This window comes from Panthera pardus, unplaced genomic scaffold, assembly GCF_024362965.1.
Source record: "Panthera pardus isolate Hobbes unplaced genomic scaffold, ASM2436296v1 HiC_scaffold_1, whole genome shotgun sequence".
In the NCBI taxonomy this organism is placed as follows: Eukaryota; Metazoa; Chordata; class Mammalia; order Carnivora; family Felidae; genus Panthera; species Panthera pardus.
In genome coordinates, this window is record NW_026526654.1 from 87,058,642 (window position 1) to 87,072,726 (window position 14,085).

A 14,085-nucleotide genomic window follows, 5' to 3' on the forward strand; every position below is an offset into this window, starting at 1 on the left:
AGAATAAAATTGGCCCAAGGAAGAAGCGGGTTCTGCCCCCACGTTCTCTGCTCAGCTAACATTGGCCACACGTCTACTGCATGCCTACCCTGGACTAGAAGCTGTGGGGATTTTTAAGAAATGTACAAAATGGCGGGTGCCTTTACCGTGGCCCCGTGGTTGTACTTGGGAGCCACGATGCTTATGAGGTCGTATTTCTGTCATCTGATGCCCTCCATATTTTCATAACTTAGAGTCTGTGTGTCCTTCTTAGAACATGTCATGGGATCACATTGCTGCTGGGATTAGAAATGTAGCTGGGAATTTTCGAAAAGTCTTGAGCTGAGGTTACATAGATATCTTTTAAGGGCAAGTGTCTGGCTCTCAGTTCCAAAATTATACTTCTCGATTTGGGAGAGTGACTTAAAGCAGAAAAAATAAGATAAAAAACTAACTAACAGCTCCTTTAATTCGGATCCCTATTACCTGCCAAGAACTGTGTATCCCCATATTGGAGAGTTAATATTGCCATTTCACAGAAGGAGAAACAGAAGGTCAAAAAGCATACGTGCTTTTTGCGTGGACACGTACTGGTTTATAGGGATCAAATCCATGGTTGGCCTACTGAGCTGCTAAACGCAGTTACTGAGATGGAGAGGGTACTGGCATCATACACGCACGAGTTAACAGAATCTGTGACAAAGATACTAAGGCTAAGACTCTAGAATTAGGAGTAGATGTCGGGGTTGAGCTAACATCTCTCAGGTGGAACAATGGCTGTTTCTGAGCTGATAAACATCTGACACCCATACGGCTTTATGGAAGAGGGCCACAAAGGCCCCGTGGACTGCAGGCCACATGATGTGGCTAGAAAGGAAGAGTGGGCCATGGCGAGAGCCACGGCTGGGAGTCGTCCAGGAGAAGAGGCCAGGGACTTGGTGCCAACTCTTTAAAAGCCCTAGAAAAGTGGCAAAGACTTCTCCCTCTGGCTAAGTCTTCGTGGTTCTGGGCAAGGGAGGTACTAGACGATGCTTTCATACGCCGCTTGCCAGAGTGAGCTTAAGGCGAGGAAAGATGTGCTGACCTCTTTCAGCACAGCGTGTGTCAACAGTCAATCTTTGACCAGAACATGCGGGATTTGCGATTCACGGATTATCTAGAAACCTTTGGCTCCTTACCATGTTTAGGACAAAGCCTCAATCTTTTGACCACAGTGTTCAAGACCATAAATCGTACCACAACTTTAAGTGACTCGTATGGTTTCCTGAGTGCGCTAGTGTGTCTGGACTGGGGCGAGGTCAAGGGCTGTGCTTCACGTGAAACCACCTTCAGAGTGCATGTGGAACCACCCCCCCTCCCCCCCCCCCCCCCACGGGCACATCCTTGCGACAGCGAAAGGCATGTCAGGTGCAGTGCACGTGGGGGTCCTGAAGTTCCAACCTCTGCATCACTTGGTCATTTCTGCATAACCAGTGTGTCACTGGGCACTTCATTCAGTGTTGAGTAGGTGGGCAAAACGGCATAACCTTTCTGAGAGAAGCACATATCAACCTGAAAGACCAACAATAGGGAATCGGTTGAACACACTATGGTATAACTGTAAGAAGTGTTATGCAGGTGTTAGAAAGTATGTCCTCAAAGAGTGAAAGAGGAAAATGTTTTCAATACAATGTTAAGTGGGAAAGCCAGATATATGTATATATATATGTATAAAATATGTATATAATGTGTATATATCAAATACCAAAAGATAAAAAGTGGTTGCTTCAGATGGTAGGATTATGGGCTCCATTTCTCCTATTTTCTAAGAGAGTAACACGCGGTCTTTCTAATTAGCATACAACACTAACAGTCCTTATCGCTTTGTTTCTGTTACATCCCAGCAGCGTTGCAACTGAACCAAACAAAATGATCTCCTTAGGGACCCATTTTCCTTGGAAGGTGGAGGAACCGGGAATTATAAACCCTGATAATTTATAACTTTGGCGCCCACGGGGCTCCAGGAGCTCAACGATGGGAGTATGTAGATGACCACATTACGTGAACAAGAAACTTGAAGATTCGTCTCACAGCCCCCTGTACCTAACTATGTGGCAGTGGTCCACAGATGTGCCCTGAGTTAATTTGATGACATCCAAGATGGCGCTGCGAGAACTGAGGCACCCTGGGAGGGGAGAAGCTCACCCCCACGGGGGTAATACCCCCGAGGACCAGACCGTTGGCGGCCCACAAAGCGCTGCGGTGAGGGTCAGACAAAAGGCCGTCAGGACACTATTTCTCCCTTGTTGGCACACAGTGATTTTATTGGAATAAGACATTGCCCTGCTATTTCCTGGGCACGCTCTATACCTGAATCTGTGAGTCTAGGACACAAAGGAAATTAGATTTGGTGTCTTCGGTGGCGGCCCTGCGGAGGCCCCCGCTGCAGACAGTGATGCTGCTTCTGGCGTGGATGCTGTTTTGGGCCTCAGTTGGTCTTCGCAGGAGAGGTAAGAGTTTAGCCTTTTCAGGTCTGGAGTTTGCTGAGTGGAGTCAGGTATTTTGCTCAGACGTCAAGCAAGCCAGACTTTCAGAGCTCAAGTGGTTCTAGGTAAGCCTCTATTCTAGATTTCTACTGATGTAGGCAGTTGTACGAGGAGGCTATAATGAGGAATATGGTGCACCCAAGGGTGGCGGGGGAGAGCTAGTTACAAAAACAGGCTCTCTGGGTATTTCAACCCCCATTTTAGGAAGCAAGAAGATAGAGCTCTTTTTAAATTTATTCTTACCATATTTTTATTACTAAACTGACATTACCAGTGAAAACTTAGACCATTTTATAGCTGGGTAACATTTCCTAATTTACAAAGCATTTTGGGTAAATGCTCTTTTTTTTTTTTTTTAACCCTTGGAACTTCACAGCCAAATCCAAATAAAATAAGAAAAGCGCTTTGTAAGCTATAACCTGCAAGGCCAACGTAGCGTGTTATTGTCTTTTATATGTGAGTATGTGGCCGCTGTTTTGTATTTGATGTTAGTAAATGATAGCATTTCCAGACTATCGCCTGGTCGCAACTCCTCATTTTCCCTGAGCTAAACGAGACCCACGAATGACTTGTCTAAGGCCACTCGGCTCGCGTTTAACAGAGCGGGCTTTTGTCAGCCGTGTCTATGTCCTAAAATTAATCTGGGCAATTTGGTGAGAATAGAAACTGCCCTTGTTATTTTGCACGACCAGCGTGAGCACCCGCGCTGCGTTCTGCAGCATTATTAAAGCCTAAGGTTGATGATGGTCCTATCTCTTTAAAAAGAAAAAAAAAGTCTGCTGGGTGGGGGCGGGGGGCCCCGCTGACTGCGGCATCCAGTCCCCTGGACCCAGTGCGGCTGCGGTGGCAGTCACGCTGGAGCCTGCTGATGTGACAAAAGGAAAACAAAGGCGCTGAGATGGACGCTGACGGCCACCGGTAAGTGGCTGAGGATCCGGTTAGATAAGGAACGGGAAGGGAAAAGGAAGAAGCTTGTAGAAATCGGCGAGCCCACGGTGTGATTGGTTCTCGGGTCCTCCGAGAGCTGGGCTGGAAGCAGGTCGGTCAGTCACTGCAGTTGTTTTCGGACAGCACTGACCACTCTCCTAAGACACTGCCTTCCGTGGAAGGCAGAGAATCTTCTTTCACGGGTCGTGCACCTGTGAGTAATGGGCTCTTTTTAGAATGTGCCGTTGGGGCTGGCAGCCTGCGGGTTTGGGGGGCGGGGAGACGCCAGCCGGCTGCTTACTAGAGAGATCCACGGTGGTCCCCGTGCTCAGACCGCCCGGCTTTGTCATTTTAATTTCCACGCAGTGTTTGGTCACAATGGGTCCTTTGCTGTAAAACGGGGTGTGGGGGTCAAGAGCCCTGTTGAATACCAAGTGGGATTCTCAGAGCGGCTTCTGGCGGAATTTACACCGGCTGTCCTCATTTTAAACAGCACGCCCTTGCGTGATTCCACATATGATCCTTACCTTACATAACGGGTTTTGAAAATCCTGCTTTTAGTGAGCAGCGTTTTACCAAGTCATTCCATTTCCTTCCAGCGAGTGATCCGTCACATTCTTAGAAAGAGTATCCCGGTTTTAACAAGGAGGAAACCTCTCCGTCTTGTTCTTTCTCTTGAAACCAGGTTAATAACCTCAGGACAGACCGCCGGATTGGTTTCTAACATGCCACTGGTCCGGGCTTTCGTTTCATCCGGCTCTGTGTAAGTGGAAGGCAAAAGCAGGTTCGTTCCACGCGTTTCCCCAGCACGAACCGCCCTCGAGTTCCACGCAAGGGCAGCTCTTTATTTCTCCTCCAAAGCAGAGAAAAGTAATCGACGCGTAATCCCATTGTATTTGTCACGTGGGAAGTAAGTCTCCTATATTGGTCTTTTTTAAAGCTGCCCATTGATAACCGGGTACGCACCAGGTCAGTATGTGACCACGGTGCCCCGGTGGTTTTGCTTATGACTAACCAGCCTCCTTTCCCTAACCCTGCCGCAAAGTCTTACTCATCCTTTCCGTACCTTCTCTGGCTGTTTGGCTGGCCGATTTCCCCCCTTCTTGTCTCTGGCGTTCGAGGCTCCTTCAGTCTCCTTTTCAAACACACCAAGCCACATGTCCCACGTTCCCGTCTTTCCCTCGTGCATTGCTTGGTTTCTGAGATTCTTTCCGTGATGAAGATGGTGTTTTCTATGCTTCCCATGATAAGAGGAAAAGCCCAGTCACGCTCTTTGAAAGACCGAGGTTCCCTTCCATCGGAAGCATCTGCTGTATTGTTGTTTATGCTGGACTGGTTCTCAGGAGCTTCAGGTATTTATCTCAGCCACGCTTCGTTGTAGCTCTGATCGCCGAAAACTCACTTAACTTCTGTGGGTCTCAGTACCTTCCTATATTAGAGATGTGGGCCGTTGTTCTTCACACAACTGTCCCCGGGTTCGGATGAGGTCATGCACGTGAGGGCATCAGCACCGAACGTGCACCGTATCGTTGTTTAGCGGGAGTTCTGACTTTTCCCATTCCCACCCACCTTCCCACTTCCCATAGGAAGTCTACCCACCTTCCTGTTCCCCGATCCGTGGGGGAAGCAGGCTACCGTGGTTTCTCATAGCATTTCCTTAAAGGAAGGGACTCTGAAATGATCTTTTGATCAAGTGCATCTTAATCAGCTCTAAGTAGATATAAGAAACATACCCGGTACTTGCTTGGGATCTCTTGCCTGTAAGCGTAATGGTGACGTTTCCACGCTGCCACAAGAGTGTTCATTGGAGGAGGGAAGGCCAAGTGTCTTTGTACAGCTCCTGTTAAAGCCTTGACGATGGCAGAGGTGATGATGATATCGACTGTCCAAGTGAGGACCGCTAGATGCGACTGATGCGAACAGTGCCAAATTGGAAACCAGAACAGTTCCCGTTGCTCTTCTGACCTTGGACAACCCGAGCAGCAGTTTGCTTTTTGTATTGCCAGCCTGTCGCTAGTTTAGTTTCTGTTCGTATGTGCTTTTCTCCTTCCTCCTTGCCACCTTTTCTTTCCTTGAACTCTACGCGTCGCGCATCGCGTCTGACGTTAGAGCCTGGGACGGAGCCACCGTGGTGGTGAGCTGGGAAGTGCTGGGCGAGAATCGAGGGGCGTGGTGCTAGCTCTGAGGCCTTGGTTTCTCTTTGCACAAACCGGAAAGTCATTTGACTTCACCTCTGCGATCAGAGGTACGACGCAGACACCCTTTACGTTTCCTTCAAGTCCTGGGTGCACAATTAATACACCCTGTCTTTGGGGTACTCTTGGTGTATAAGAGTTACTTGATCAAGTCACGTGCTTTCACCTCCATTGTCCGTTGTCCTCGACACAATAGCCTCGAGGAAGAGCCGGCCTGTTTTGCCGCTGATAAAACGTAAGACCAAGGGAGAAGAGAGCCCCAACGATTTCTCATTTGTAAAAAGGGGAGGTCGACCAGGTGGTATCCAAGTGGACTTTTCTCGCTAGACGTCAGTGAGTCCTTAGCCTGCAAACGCTGAGCTCTGGCCCCTGTACCCCCGTGTCCCCTCTCACAGCACTTAGAGCTTACAGTGGCCTGAAATCCAATGCACACCGGTTCTCGCTTTTGTAAGGGGGCATAGATGGTCTGGTTACAGTGACATCGCGTCCAAAGATTTGATTTAAATATTCTGCTCTGGGTTAGAAAATTAGAAGATGAGGGCAGTGTAATCCCCATTTTCCTTTTCATGTGTCCTGAAACTACAACATATTAAAATAAGTCAAAGACCCAAATAATGTTATGGGTGATCACTTACGCTTCATAGATCTCCTTGTTTCATCTAAGCACTGAGTGCTAGAGAGCCGCATGTATTTCCATTTTTCAGGGATTTGTGCACTACTTCTAGCAGTGAAGGCTTAGCTCTTTCTCCTTGTTTTTAATGCAGTGATCAATTTAATCATTAAGAAATGATTAGGGTCATTATTAATTCTTAGGGCCATTAATACATGACTGATAGGGTCACCAGATCCGTTACAGGAAATATGGCCTAAGGTAAACATGCACTAAAAAGTTGCTTGTTGTTTATTTGAAATTCAAACTCAACTAGGCACATTTCTATTTGCTAAATCTAGGAACCCTAGATAAACAGAACCTTAACTGATAAATTAGAGAGTCATTTACTTTGAGCATAAAGATATTTTTTTTTAAACGTTTATTTATTTTTGAGACAGAGAGAGATAGAGCATGAATGGGTGGGGGGCAGAGAGAGAGGGAGACACAGAATCCGAAGCAGGCTCCAGGCTCTGAGCTGTCAGCACAGAGCCCCATGTGGGACTCGAACCCACAGACCGTGAGATCATGACCTGAGCTACTCGGGCGTGCCTCAGTTTCCTCCTCCTTAAGTGGCACTGATAATAGGCTAACAATCACCACCTCAGAGGTCAGATGACAGGTGAATAAAGCCTCTGGCGTGCATTTCCATGGCAAGCTCCCTTTGTTTTTTTAAGGGAATGAATGAATATTCTTTTTCCCTGCAAAAAACCCGGATGATAATATTAGTCAGATAATATGAAATGAGATGTATTTTAATCATATAGTCTATTTTTCATGCATTATTTTTTAAGAGCTTTATGGAGATCGAATTCCCATGCCATCTAATTCATCTATATGGTCACTTATTTTGGGGTGAAACGTTGTCTTTGATAACATTGATCCCAAGATAAACCCAAGACTCTGAGGAGGTCACCTTCCAGTATCAGCCCTCCCCAGACTCCTGCCTCAGACAATTTGCTCCATTAGTTGACAAGACTGAAAACAGAGGCTCCTCAATTCGATCCAAGATACGCTATAAAAGTATGTGTATTTTTATTAGCTGGAAATTGGCCAAAGTGACTAAATTATTCAATCTCTGTTGAATGCCTTACGTATCCATGGCCCCAGATCTCACTGAGTGAGAGAGTCAACGACGAAGAAAACACTCTTGAGGCGTGTTCAGCAAAGTAGGGGAGGAAGATTTGTGTAACACAGAAGAGCTTCGGAATCTGAGGGAGTAGCTCATAGTTTTTTCTTATTCCGTTTGAAATACGGTATCTTTTCTGTTATGCATTGTACACGGACATCTTCAATTACGCACACGTGCACACAACCAACCAGTTACTTATCGCCCACAAAGTGCATTTACGGACACCTTCAATCACAGGGATGTGCGTTTGAGGTCAGATGATGACTAGCGACCGTGGCCTTTTCTGCAACAGATCGTGCCGATACAGTTCTGTCATTAGCGACACTCAAAATAGTTGCTACGTCTTAAAATCTTAATTTTGCTCCATTCACGTACAGGGCGAATGAATCTGATTTCTCCGTTTTGCAAAGATGCCATTTGAAAGTCTCTGCTGACTCCTGTTTTGTTCTGACATTAGGGAGGGCCAGGCAATTATTCCGAGGGCAGTGCCAGTCGAGGCTTTCTGGGGGCCGGAAGTCTGTCTGTGGCCGGCTCCCCGTTCTCGTGACGTGAGGGACTTTCAAGGGTGAATTTTCACCGCGTGCCAGAGGATCTCGCTACCAGTGGCTTCGGTCAGACGCGATACACAGTAATGTGGGTTGTTAGTTCCCAGTTGTAGATGAATGTGGATGCCCTTCTCAGGAGGTCACCACGGGCAGCTCTGACCCTGTTGTTTGCTGTAGGTGGGTTGAAGGACCGTTTCTGGCGAAACCAACGTTATTCTGATAAGTAAAGCTGCAGAGCGCGACGCCTGTGAATATGGCAGCACGGCCAACGGTGGAAAGGGGGAGAGGTCACCCGGGATGTCCTCGCTTCCTCGGGGCCACAGGCCACTTCCTCTCCCTCCATGAAGACGGGCTTCTACTAGTTCCGAGCCCATGTGGTTCTGTATTTAACGGACACGCTAAGCCAAAGAGAAGGGACATCATCCTGGGGATGAAGTCCAAGGGGTAGGTCCTGTTGATATTTCTATCTCGTTCCCTGCAGGAAAGACCTTTCCTTTCATTCCCACGGGTGGCAGCTGGGTGTCTGTGTTCTAGCTCCTGGGAAGTCTGTTCTGTCCTCTTGCTTTCTGGTGAAGTCTACCTTAGAAATCCCCTCGTCTTCCCTCGCTCCTCCCCGCCTACCCGCCAAAGGACGGCTTTGGGCCGAGGGGACGTCACCACTTGTCTCCACCGGGGCCATGATTTCCGCCCCGAGTCTCTGGGCCGTTTCTGCTTCGCGCAGAGCAACTCGAAGGGAGCTTCACCTCCGTGAGTTAGCGGGGCCGGCACGTGTCTTTCCTCCTCCTTAAAGGAGACCGTAGATGGTGCCAAATTCACCCGCTGTGGGGAAAACCCTGATTGCCAGAACAGGGTATTTTTGCCGGGAAGGCGGAGAGGTCACTGAACGGCACGCCGTGCCTCTCTTAGCCATGGGCAGCGGCCTCAGCTTTCAGAGCCAGACGAACGGATTCCACAGCTGGCGGGATGGATGTCCAAATCCCCGTTCCCAAGTAGCAAGTTCAGAGAGCCAACTGTTCGGGCCCGACGCCCGGGACGAGGGCCTGAGTCAGGCGGCAGAGGGTATCACGCGTGCATTTCCTGGCCCCGCACGTGTTGGAGAATATTACACGAACATGAAGAGGGACATCCAAGATTGGCAAACGTCATCTGCAGTCTGCTGAGTGCTTTTAGACATAGTTCCGGGTGGTCTTTCTGATGAACCTGCACAGGGAGGGGGCAGGCCAGATGAGGCGCAGAGAGATGACGTGATTCTCCAGCCTTGGCCTTCCTCCTGCGCTCCTAACCCCCCACCCCCACCAACCCCCCACCCCAGACTTGATGTGATGGAAGCGGCTTTCTTTCCTTTGGGGGAAGAAGCAATGGGAGAGAAGGAAATCATATTTGAGTACGGATGTTGTGTTCGGTGAATAAGGTAAGAGCTGGAAGTCGAAGACCCCGTGTTTGAGTCCCAGGGTTGGATGTCGCTTGACTTTCTGTGCACCAATTTCCTTACGTGTGAAACAGAATTAACAATTTTCTACCGAATTACCAGGCTGTTATGAAACTGCAAAAAGATAATATCTATGGAGTCACTTCAATGAATTAAAGATACTTTATCTTGGGGCGTCTGGGTGGCTCAGTCAGTTAAGCCCCTGACTTCGGCTCAGGTCATGATCTCGCGGTCTGTGGGTTCAAGCCCTGCGTCGGGCTCCGTGCAGACGGCTCAGAGCCTGGACCCTGCTGCGGATTCTGTGTCTCCCTCTCTCTCTGTCCCTCCCCTGCTCACACTCTGTCTCTGTCTCTCTCTGAAAAGTAAATAAACATAAAAAAATTAAAAAAAAAGATACTTTATCTTTGCAAGACACTCCTACTATACTGCATTATAATTTTACTATCAATAACATTTCAACTGCACACAAAATGTAGGATATACTGATTTTCTTGGCTATGCTAATGAGCCACGTTAACACAACATTATGAAAGCAGTAAAAAACACCAGAGTTAACACTTCATGGTTAATTTGGTCGTCCTGAAAAGCTGTCTTAAATTGCATTGGACTGCTGTTCATTCACGGCTGATGCCATAAAAAAGGCTTCTGTCTTCTGTGTGATGTCATTGTTAAGGATTTGTCGAAGTAAATGGAGCACTTAAAAATGGATGCATTATCAGGTGAAGATTTATATGCAAGAGAAGCGTTAAACATAGAAGTATAAAAATCCCACGTAATGTTAATGTTACCATCAGTAAGGCACAAAAAGCATTTCTGAGTTTAAAATAATGAACATGAAATAGAACTAAATAAATAATCACAAGCAGAGATGTGTTCCTATATAGGCTTATTCAAAATGTGAAATTATCGGGCGCCTGGGTGGCTCAGTTGCTTGAGCAGCCGGACTACAGCTTAGGTCATGATCTCACGGTTTGTGAGTTCAAGCCCCACATCGGGCTCCGTGCTGACAGCTCAGAGCCCGGAGCCTGCTTCGGATTCTGTGTCTCCCTCTCTCTCTGCCCCTCCCCTGCTCACGCTCTGTCTCTCTCTCTCAAAAATAAATACACATAAAAAAATTTTTTTTTACAATGTGAAATTATCACACACCAAGAAATAGATGTTTGTTGAATTGAGTAAAGGTGTGTGTGTGTGTGTGTGTGTGTGTGTGTGTGTGTGTGCGCGCCATCATGAGTTGGGAATAAAAAAGACATTTTAATGTTTCCTTCGCCTATATATTTTGATCTTGGATTAGTACAAAATAATCATGAGAATAAAGAGAAGAATATACAATAAGTGCTTTGTGAATGTTGGTGTGCTGCAGACATTTCGATATCATTATATGGGAAGCAGTTGGGTTTATTGGAGAAGCTCTTGAACGAAGGGCGTAGAGCTGGTGTCGGGGCTCTGTCACCTCCTCGGTGTGACCTTTGTAGTGCCCTCGTGGCCCACGGGACCCTGTGATGGCAGGCGCAGTGTCTCCCCTTCTAACCCTGCCCCTGCAGAGCTACATTTCGCGAAGATTAACGCCTTTGCAAACGAACGTTTTCATATTTATAAACTCACATGGACAACATCTGCCATAGACTGGCCCTGGGGACGTGTGTCACCTCGTTCCCTTCTATATCCCCTTGTGGCGTGGGCACATGCCTTAACGTGTTTTGAGCTTCGGTCCCTTAACCTGTAAAATGGGGAAGCCAGCTGGTCTCCCTCTTTCCTCAAGTAGGCTTGAGGATTGCGTGAAACCACGGATGCGATTGTGCGGGACTACACGGGTAAGGTGCTGTCGTTTAAACGCCACCTGCAGAATTTCATATTAATTCAGAAGGACTCATGGGCACCACGTGGATCTTTGCAACTCTGAGGAAAACTTTGGAATGCCGGGGGAGCAGGTTCTCACAGAGCGTTTCACAACGTGGAGGCCACATGCCCTGATCACGGAGGGAATGGTCGGTGTTGGGGAAATGAGGAGATGTGATGTGACTCAAATAGGCATCAAAAAAAATGAGATTATTCAGTGAGGATATGACCCCTTCTGCAAGTTCCTTCTCTCCTTGCCTCCCCTCCCTCTTCTTTTCTTCCTCTCCTTCCTTCTTCCTGTAAAAACCTTATTACGTAGACTCTATTTTTCCATCAGAACCTCATTCTTAATTAACAGCTGTTCTAGCAATAAGTGGAAGATATTAAAGACTGTCTTAAGCAAAGATGTCATTATATGCGCTCCGTCATGTTATAACCCTATTTTTAATATTATCCCCTGCACAAGACACAATTTATAGTACACGTTTAATTTTTATTATTTTTATTTATTTATTTATTTATTTATTTATTTATTTATTTATTTAAAATTAATGTTTACTTTTGAGAAAGAGAGAGAGAGCGAGCAGGGGAGGGGCAGAGATAGAGAGAAGGAGACACAGAATCCGAAGCAGGCTCCAGGGTCCAAGCTGTCAGCACAGAGCCTGATGCGGGGCTCGAACCCATGAACCACGAGATCATGACATGAGCAGAAGTCATACGCCCAACCGACTGAGCCACCCCAGGCGCCCCATAATTTTTATTATTTTTAAAATGAAAATACTATGCATACGAAAGAGTATATATAAATTAGAGAATTTTGCATACTTTTTGGGGGGCTGTTTCTTTTTTATTTTCAAGAGTTCTGTATTCTGGACACAAAACTGTCAATTATCTGTGTGGCAAATGCGTTCTCCTGATTTTTGTAGCTTACCTTAGGTGAACAGAAGTTCTTAGTTTTAATACGGTTTGACTGTAACAATCTTTTGTCTTACGATCAGTGGCTTCTATTTGTTCTTTGGAGAATTCTTCTTTACTCTGAGGTCATTAAGATATTGTGTTATATTCCTTTCTAAAAAGCTTAAGGTTTGATCTTCTCGCTCATGAGAGTTTGTGTTGGTATTTGTGCACAGTGGGAGGTACAGATACATTGTGTTTCCACGTAGATAACTGCTTGTCCCAGTAACATTTTCCGAATGGTCCGCTTTCTCCACCGAATTCTACAAACACCTCTGTCATGTATCAAGTTTCCATGAATGCAGGGCCCTGTGGCTAAGCTTTTTATTCTGATTGTTCCTGTGTGAATGCCATACCAACTTAGTTATAATAGTTTTACATTAAGATTCAACATCTAGAAAAGCTTTCTGAAGGAGTCTTTTTAAAAAAATTCTTGTCCCTTTGTTCTTCCCTAAAACTCTGAGAATCAGCTTGTCAAGTTTTATTTTAAAAACTTACTGGGATTTTAGTGGGAATTCCTCTGAATGAAAAGATCAATTTGAGGAGAGCTGACATGGCATTACATGCATTATCTCCATTTTTAAAAGGGCCTCTTTAATGTTTTTTTGTTCAAGTTGACAGATTTTCTTCCTAGAAGTTTTATACAAGTTCTTTCGTTATAACTATTCCAAGGTAACTCCTTCCCCCCCCCCCCACCCCCCACGGGCTATTATAAATGGCTATCGTTTAAAAGAACACCTTAAAAAAATCCACAAACTCTTGTTGGTATGTAGAAAGGCAGTTGAACTTATCAATAATCTTGATTCACTCTACTATTAATTTTGGTAATTTGCCTAAATTTCTTTTTTTTAATATTCCATCTGTGAATAGTGACAGCTTTGCTTCCTCTCTTGCTCCCCTCGTTTCTCATTCTTCTCCCCCCTTTTCTGTCTTTCACTGGCTGGCACCTCCCGTAAAATGGGGAATAGAAATTAAGACAGGAGGGTATGTTTGCCCTTTAATGAAGTGCTCACCTACTTCTCATTGACCTGAAGTTTTTTGTTTTCTTTCCTTTTAATTTTTTTTTTTTGGTTATTAATGGATACTGTATTTTATTCTCTGATCAGCTTAATCATAAGATATTATGCTTATTACACACTGCTGGACTCAACTTGCTAATAGGTATTTCAAATTTTTGCATGAGTGAGATTGGCCATTACGTTTTCTTTTTCATAATTGTCCCGGTTTGGTGTAGATCATTTAATTTGGGAATATTATCAGCCTCATGAAATTACTTGGACATACTGTCTGTTTTCATGTTCTCTGGTAGAATCTATAAGATATTAGAGTTCATCTGTTTATCGAACATTTGGTACGGCTCACCAGTGAAACTGTCCAGCCTCATGTGTTCTCTGTGAAAAGATTTTAAATATCAGTGATCGAATCTATTTCCTGGATTGACTTAGTTCTTGAATTCGTTTTGGTGCTTTATATTCTTCCAGGAATTTGTCCATTTTCAAAATTTAAAAATTCATTACCCAAAAGGTTGTATCGTCTCTTATCTTTTTAATCTCTGACGCATCTAATGTTTCATTCCCAGCACTATCTTTGTGTGAGTGACTTTGCTTTTATCTTGATCAGACTTGCCCCAAGTTTGCCAGTGTATCTTTTAAAGTGTGAGTGACTTTGCTTTATCTTGATCAGACTTGCCCCAAGTTTGCCAGTGTGTCTTTTAAACAAACTCACTTTTGTCTTTGCTGATATTTTCTTCTGTGTCTTTGTTTTCCACTTCATTAGTTCTGCTCTCATCATTATTTCCTGTTTTCTTTGGGTTTGTCCCACTACCTTTTTCTAAGTTCTTGAAGTGGATACTTAATTTTCAGTCTTTCTTCTTTCTAAATGAAATCATTAAAGGCTCTAAATGTCCCCATCCAT

General features: G+C 45.4%; 1 protein-coding gene across 1 annotated transcript in view; it reads left to right on the plus strand.

Annotated features, from left to right (window-relative positions):
• Positions 1 to 3,301: 3,301 nt before the first annotated feature.
• SACS (sacsin molecular chaperone) overlaps positions 3,302 to 14,085 on the plus strand; it is an 85,003-nt gene continuing 74,219 nt past the window's right edge. The window contains 1 exon segment of the mRNA XM_019447979.2: positions 3,302 to 3,422. The gene's annotated coding sequence lies outside the window, so the exon portion shown is untranslated.